This window comes from Chrysochloris asiatica, unplaced genomic scaffold, assembly GCF_000296735.1.
Source record: "Chrysochloris asiatica unplaced genomic scaffold, ChrAsi1.0 scaffold00090, whole genome shotgun sequence".
Classification (NCBI taxonomy): domain Eukaryota; kingdom Metazoa; phylum Chordata; class Mammalia; order Afrosoricida; family Chrysochloridae; genus Chrysochloris; species Chrysochloris asiatica.
This window is the reverse complement of record NW_006408608.1, coordinates 8,876,351-8,884,179: the sequence shown is the minus strand read 5'-3', so window position 1 is coordinate 8,884,179 and position 7,829 is coordinate 8,876,351.

Below are 7,829 nucleotides of genomic sequence, written 5' to 3'. Positions count from 1 at the left end.
GTTAATGCGCCAGACTGCAAAGCCATTTGAACTACGAGGTCAATGGTTGCTATGGGTCTGAATTGACTTGACAGCACTTAACAACAACAACATATGCATGTGAAAGTTGGACAGTGACTAGGAAGACTGGAGAAGAATAGATGCATTTGAGTTATGATGTTTGTGAAGAATATTGAAAGTACCATGGACTGTCAGAATAACAAACAAATCTGTCTTGGAAGAAGGACAGCCAGAATGCTCTTTAGAAGCAAAATTGATGAGACTCTGTCTCTCATACTTTGGACATGTTGTCAAGAGGGACCAGTCTCTGGAAAAGGACATCATGCTTGGTAGAGTGGAGTTCTGGTATTCTTTTCACAAGTGTTTGAGTGGATACCAACAATACTGGGCACCATTGTTAAGTGCTGTTGAGTTGGTATGACAAGGAAACACTGCCTGGTCCTACATCATCCTCACAATTGTTCCTGAATTTACTGTTGTAGCCACAGTGTCAATCCAGCTCACTGAAGTTCTTGCCCTTCTGATCTGACCCTCTAATCTGCCAAGCATGATCTCCTTTTCCAGGGACTGGTCCCTCCTGATAACATGCCCAAGGTCCTAATGACAAAGTCTCACTTTCCTTGCTTCTAAGGAGCATTCTGGGAAGAGCATGCTCAGTATTTTCAAACTGAGGGAACTGAAGAAAAAAATTCAAGCTTTGCCTTGAAATATTGAAGGATTCTATGGGCAAAATATTGTATGATGCAGAAAGCATCAAAAGAAGATGAAGAGACTACACAGAGTCACTGTACCAAAAACACTGGTCCATGCTCAACCATTTCAAAAGGTAACATATGATCAAAGGCCAATGAAGTTGCATTGAAGGCATAGGCAAAGAACAAGTCTCCGAGAATTGAAAGAATACAAATTGAAATTTCCAACAAAATGATGCAGTGCTGGAGGCACTCATTCATCTATGTCAAGACATTTGGAAGACAACCACCTGGCCAACTGACTGGAAGAGATCCATATCTGTGCCCATTTCAAAGGGAGGTGATTCAACAGAATGTGGAAATCACCAGACAATATCATTAGTATTGCATGCAAATACACTTTTGCTGAAGATAATACAAAGATGGCTGCAAGTATACACTGACAGAGCACTTCTGTCAAGCCATAGTCAGAATATGGTCAAGCCATATTCAGAAGAGGATGTGGAATTAGGGATAAAATTGCTGACATCAGATGGATCTTGGCAGAAAGCAGAGAATACTGGAAGATGTTTACCTGTGCTTTATTGACTATGCAAGTTTCGATTGTGTGGATCATGACAAGCTATGGACAACGTTGCAGAGAATGAGTATTCTGGAGTACTTGAGCTTATGAGGGACCTGTACATGGGCCAAGAGACAGTTGTTCAAACAAAACCAGGGAACACTGAATGGTTTAAAATTAGGAAAGGTGTGGAGCAGGGTTGTATTCTTTCACCATACTTATTCAATATGTATACTGAGTAAATAATTCAAGAAATTAATTATCTGAAGAAAAACATGGCACCAGGATTAGAAGAAGATTCATTAACAACCTGCGATGTACAGATGATACAACCTTACCTTCTGAAAGTGAAGAGGACTTAAAATACTTACTGATGAAGATCAAAGACCACAGCCTTCAGTATGGGTTGCTTCTCAATGTAAAGAAAATAAAAATTCTCATCACCGGACCAATAAAGCACAGCCATATAAATGGAGAAAAGATCGAAATTGTCAAAAACTTCACTTTGTTCGGGTCAACCATCAATACTCAGGGAAGCAGCAGTCAAGAAATCAAATGACGTGTTGCATTAGGCAAATTAGGCAGAAGACCTCTTATACCAGTTTGAGGACTAAGGTGCACTTGACCCAAGTCATGGGACTTTCAATAACCTCATATGCATGAGAAAGTCGGATAGTGAATAAGGAAGAATTGATGCATTTGAGTTCTGGTGTTGGAGGAGAATATTGAAAGTACCATGGACTGCCAAAAGAACAAGCCAATCTGTGTTGGAAGAAGTATGCCCAGAATGCTCCTTGGAAGCCAGGATGGCCAGACTTGGACTCTCATATTTCAGACATATTGTCAGGAGGGACCAGACATTGGAGAACGACATCATGCTTGGTAAAGTGGGAGGTCGGAGAAAAAGAGGAAGACCCCCAATGAGATGGCTTGGCACAGAGGCAGCAGCAATGGGCTTATACACAGCAATGATTGTGAGGGTGGTTCAGGACCGGGGTGTTTCATTCTGTTGTGCATAGGGTCTCGATGGCACCTAACAACAACAACAACAAGGAGCATTCTGGCTGTACTTCTTCCAAGACTGATTTGTTTGTTTTTTTGGCAGTGCGTGCTAGCGTTGCCAGTGGACACTGAGTAGTTTCCGATTCATAGTGACCCTGTGAACAACAGAATGAAACACTCTCTGGTTCTGTCCCATCCTCACAACTGTTGCTATGTTTCAGCCAATTGTTGAGGCCACTGTGTCAATCCATCTTGTTGAGGTCTTCCTCTTTTTTGCGGATCCTTCACTTTTCTAAAAGGATAAGGGCCTCAAAAGGGTAAACACAACTACCATGCTGTTGTTGTTAATGCCGTCAAGTCGGTTCGGACTCATAGCGACCCTGTGTAGGGTTTCCAAGGAGTTGCTGATGAGTTTGAATCGCCAGTTTGTGGTTCAAATCAACCTTGCAGTCCAGTGCTTTATCCGCTGGTCGTTTCAAACTGCTGACAGTGACATTAGCAACCCGAGAAAGTGGAAAAAATTTATGTGTCCTTCAACAAATGAATGGATAAAGAAAATGTGTTATATTCACAAATGGAATATGCTAAGGACTGTCGAGTCAGTTTCCACTCATAGCGACAGAATGAAACAATACCAGGTTCTGGGACATCCTCACAACCATTGCTGGGTTTGAACCCATTCCTGCTGTCACTGTGTCTATCTCCTTGTGGGGGGAGGTCTTCCTCTTTTTCTCTGACCCTCTATTTTATCAAGCATGATGTCCTTCTCCAGGGGCTGGTCCCACCCGATTAGATGTCTAAACTATGTAAGAAATCTCACCATCGTTGATTCTAAGAAGCTTTCTGGCTGTAGAAACACAGTGAGGTATTATTGTGACATCCTGCTCTGCATGGAGTAGGGCTGGTAGGCTCTTCCTTAACACACACAGAACCATGGCCCTCTGTAATGTCCTCTCAGGAAGCAGATTGTCTACTGCTCCCCCATTTCACTCTCCATTGACATTTTCTTCTCTGGAGCCACCCCTTACCACCCAGCATGGAGACCCTTTTCTTCTTCTCAGATGTTCATCTGACCAAGGACATGTGTAGAAGATGCAGGTCCCCACCCAGTAGCTCTTGTGTGGAGGGAGCACCAACCATCTCCTTCAGTTGACAATGTCTTGGGCCTATTGTGCCTCCTCTAGTGAGCTCTTAGGTCCACACCCTTATCTCATTGGTCCCTCCTGCTCCTGGCCACCTTCCACCTCCCTTCTGGGTTACTGACTGGCTTCTCCTCTCCTCCTCCAGCCAGCGTCCTTCCCCGTCAGCTCTCCTCACTGGATGTAGAGCCATCTGCCTTAAATACATTCCGTTGGATTATGTCACTGTCTTGCTCCAAGGATTCCTCCTTCAGGAGAAGATTCAAAATCCTGACCACGGCCCATCCTGCCCGACCTCCAGAACTCCTCCTCCAGTTCCTGTAATCTTTCATTTCCTGTTGTTGTTGTTGTGAGATGCCATCATGTCAGCTCTGACTCATAGTGACCCCATGTTCAACAGAAAGAAATGTTGCCCAGACCTGAATCATTGTCATGAGCATTGGCAAGTTCAAGTTCATTGTTGTGCTAACTGTGTATTTTGAGTGTCTTCCAACTTAGAGACTCATCTTCCAGCACTGCATCAGACAACATTCTGTTGCGATTCATAGGGTTTCATGGACTGATTTTCAAAAGTAGGCCATTAGGCCTTTGTTCTCAGTCAGTCTTAGTCTGGAAGCTCTGCCAAAATCTGTCCAAGAAGCAAGCCATCACAGTACAACAGACTAACAGATGGAAGGTATCTTGTTTTGTTTCTTCATTTCCTTAGACACTCCTTAGAGAGTCTTCGTGGGGGAAAGATGAGGCTGTCTGCCCCATGAAGATTTAGTCTCAGAAGCCCTAAGGAGCATTGCTCCTCTGTCCTGTAGAGCGCCTGTGAGTCAGAATGAATTCAATGGGCTTCACTCCCCTATCTTCCCATTCTAACCTAACCTTGGTCTCAGTGTACACTTCTCTTCTCTGGAAGGCCTGCCTCTGCTCCGCCCCTCTAAAATGCCACACACACCTGACAGGTCGATATTCAGGTAAAGTCTCTCTCTCCAGGTGGGCAGAAAGCTAAGGAAGGACAAGCTCTGTCTTATGGTCACTGCCACATCCCTCAATGCCTGACCCATTGTAGACCTTTAAAAAATATTTGGTGATGGCCAACAAACACAGGAAAAGACGCTTGGCATCATTAACCATTGCTGTTGTTGTTAAGTGCTGTTGAGTCAGTTCTGACTCATAGCGACACTGTATAGCATTTCTGAGGAGCGACTCGTGAGTTTGAACCACCGATCTTGTGGTTCAAACAGACCTTATGGTCCAGTGCTTTAGCCCACAGTGCCAGGCCAGGACTCCAGTATAGAGCCACAAATCTAAACCATAATGAAGTACAATTTCATGCTCAATAGGATGGCTAAGAGAAAAATTTTTTAAAGGAAAACAATAAATGTTGATGATGAAGTGGAGAAACCGGAACTTGTATTCATATTCATTGCTGGTGAGAAAGCAAAATGTCACACCACTGTGGTAGTTCCTCAAGAGGTTTGTTTCCTTCCTCTTTTCCACTGAGCCTCCACTTTACCAAGCATGATGTTCTTCTCCAGGGACTGGTCCCTCCTGGTAAAATGTCTAAAGTATTTGAAAAGAAATCTTACCGCCACACTTGCTTCTTAGAAACATTCAAACTGTACTTACTCTCTGACAATCCATGGTACTTTCAATATTCTTTGCCAACACCACTATACAATGACATCAATCTCCCTCCCCCCAACCCCATAAATGCATCAATTTTTTTTCAGTCTTTCTTTTTCACTGTCCAGCTTTCACATGGATTTGAGGTGACTGAAAATCCCATGGCTTAGGTCTGGTGCACTTACATCATCTTTGCTTTTTAACATTTTTAAAGAGATCTTTTGCAACAGAGTTGCCCAAAGCAGTCCTTCATTTGATTTCTTGATTGCACCTTCCATGGGTGTTGGTTGTGGATTGAAGTAAAACGAAATGCTAGACAACTTCAGTCTTTTCTCTGTTTATCATGATATTGTTTATTGGTCCACTTGTAAGGATTTTTGTAGTCTTTGGTCTTCACTGGTAACTACTTCAAGTTCTTTTCACTTCCCATAAGCAAGGTTGTGCCACCTGCATATTTCAGGTTGCTAATAAATCTTTCTTCAATGCTGATGCCATATTCTTCTTCGTATAGTCCAAATTCTCAGATTATTTGTTCAGCATACAGAGTGAATAAATATGGTGAAGGCATACAACCCAGACACAGATCCTTCCTGGTTTTATTTTAAACCACCCAATATCACCTGGTTCGGTTCAAATGACTGCGTCTTGGTCTATGTACAGGTTCCTCATGAACATAATGAAGTGTTATGTAATTCCCATTCTTTGCAATGTTATCTAGTTTGTTAAGATCCATGTTGTTGAATACCTTTGTATAGTCAATAAGCACAGGTATTCTATGCTTTCAGCCAAGCTCCATCTGACATCAGCAATGATACCCCTGGTTCCACACACTTTTCTGAGTCTGGCTAGAATTTCTGGTAGTTCCCTGTCTATGTATGGTTGCAGCCATTTTTAATTATCTTCAACAAAAGCTTACTTGTGTGTGATATTAATGACATTGTTCTATAATTTCCCCATTTTGTTGGGTCATCTTCCTTTGGAATGGGCAAAATGAGTTGGTTCTGACTCATAACAACCCTGTATAGGGTTTCTGAGGAGTGGCTGGTGAGCTTGAACTGCCAACCTTGTGATTCACACCGATTTTGCAATCGGGTGCATTATCCTGCAGCGCCACGCTGGGAAATTAGGCAGATACTGGTGAAAGAATGCAACATGATTAAGGTAATTGTTGTTGTTATTGTTAGGTGCCATTGAGTGGGTACTGACTCATAGCAACCCTATGCACAGCAGGATGAAACACTGCCCGGTCCTGGGCCAACCTCACTATTGTTGGCACGCTTGAGTCCATCGATGCTGCCACCTGGCCAGTCCATCTCACTGGGGTCTTCCTCTTTTTCTCTGACCCTCCAATTTACCAAACATGATATCCTTCTCCAGTGACTGGTCCCTCCTGACAATATGTCCAAAGTATGAGAGATGAAGTTTGGCCATCCTGGCCTCCAAGGAGCACTCTGGCTGCACTTTTTCCAACACGGAGCTATCGGTTCTTTTGGCAGCCCATGGCACTTTCGATATTCTCTTCCAACACCATAACTCAAATGCGTCAATTCTTCTGCGGTCTTCCTTATTCACTGTCCAGCTTTCATATGCATATGAGGTTATTGAAAATACCATGGCTTGGGTCAGGTGCACCTTAGTCCTCAAGCTGACATCTTCGCTCTTCAACACTTTAAAAAGGTCTTGTGCAGCATATTTGCCTAATGCAATACATCGTTTGATTTCTTGACTGCTGCTTCCGTGAGTGTTGATAGTTGATCCAAGAAGAATGAAGTCCTTGACAACTTCAATCTTTTCTCCATTGATAAGAATGTTGTTTATCGGTCCAAGGTAATTGGTTCCTTGAAATTATACATGTGAAAAACATTGAATGCTAATGTTTTATTGCACATATTTTCAACAATTAAAAAAAGAAATATTGAAAGTTGAGGGCTCCCAGTGAGCATGTACACATTCTAATGTAGCCCTAATTGCTCCATCCTAGAGTTTCCCAGCCCCAGGAGTCCTGATGGCCCCAAATGGCCACCCTTCCACAGGTCTCCTTCTCTGGCTCCTACTACAAAGACTGTCCCTCTGGACCCAGTAGCCCTCTGTTGGAGGTGTGGACAGAAGCATTAGTGACCAGCCCAGCCTCATCACTGCCTTCCAGTCCCACTGACTCTCCCAGTGTGGGGACTGGTAGTCCGGAGATGCTTCTATTCTTGCTCAGAGGGGCAGAAGCAGAGGGGGCTGGGGAGACCCCAGGAGATCTCCCTTCCCTGCTTCAGGACAGCTCTTTAGGGGCAGCCTGATAGTACCAAGTACTGTACCAGCCAGCTGCCCACCAGGGCGCCCACTATCTGTCTCTCAGGAGGGGCTGGCAGTCAGGAGAGGAGCTGCCAACTGCATGTCACCAGACTAGCCAACTGTTGCTCAAAACAGGCCAAAATCCTGCTCTAAGAACTCACTGACTGCCCATGAGAACATCAGCCAACTGTCACTGTGAAAGACCCAGTGGCAAGTCAGGGAGTCATTTCTGTCAACAGCTATTGTTTGTGCTACCCAGTGTCCTTTCACCTCTCGACTAGCAAGGACACTCATTGGATTTGGAGGCAACCACCCCTTCGCAACTCTCAATCCAAGTATTTCGATGGACTTGATTCCTTCCCTGGCTGCAGGCACGAACCACATGACTCAGTCCTGATCAATCAGAGCATTGCTTTCCTCTGGCTATTGGGATTGGGATTGCCTCACATTTGGACATGTGACTTAAAGCAAGCCAACCAGGGCCAATCGGAACTAACTTGGGTGACTAGGGAGAACCTTCCCCCGCTACCCCCCCCC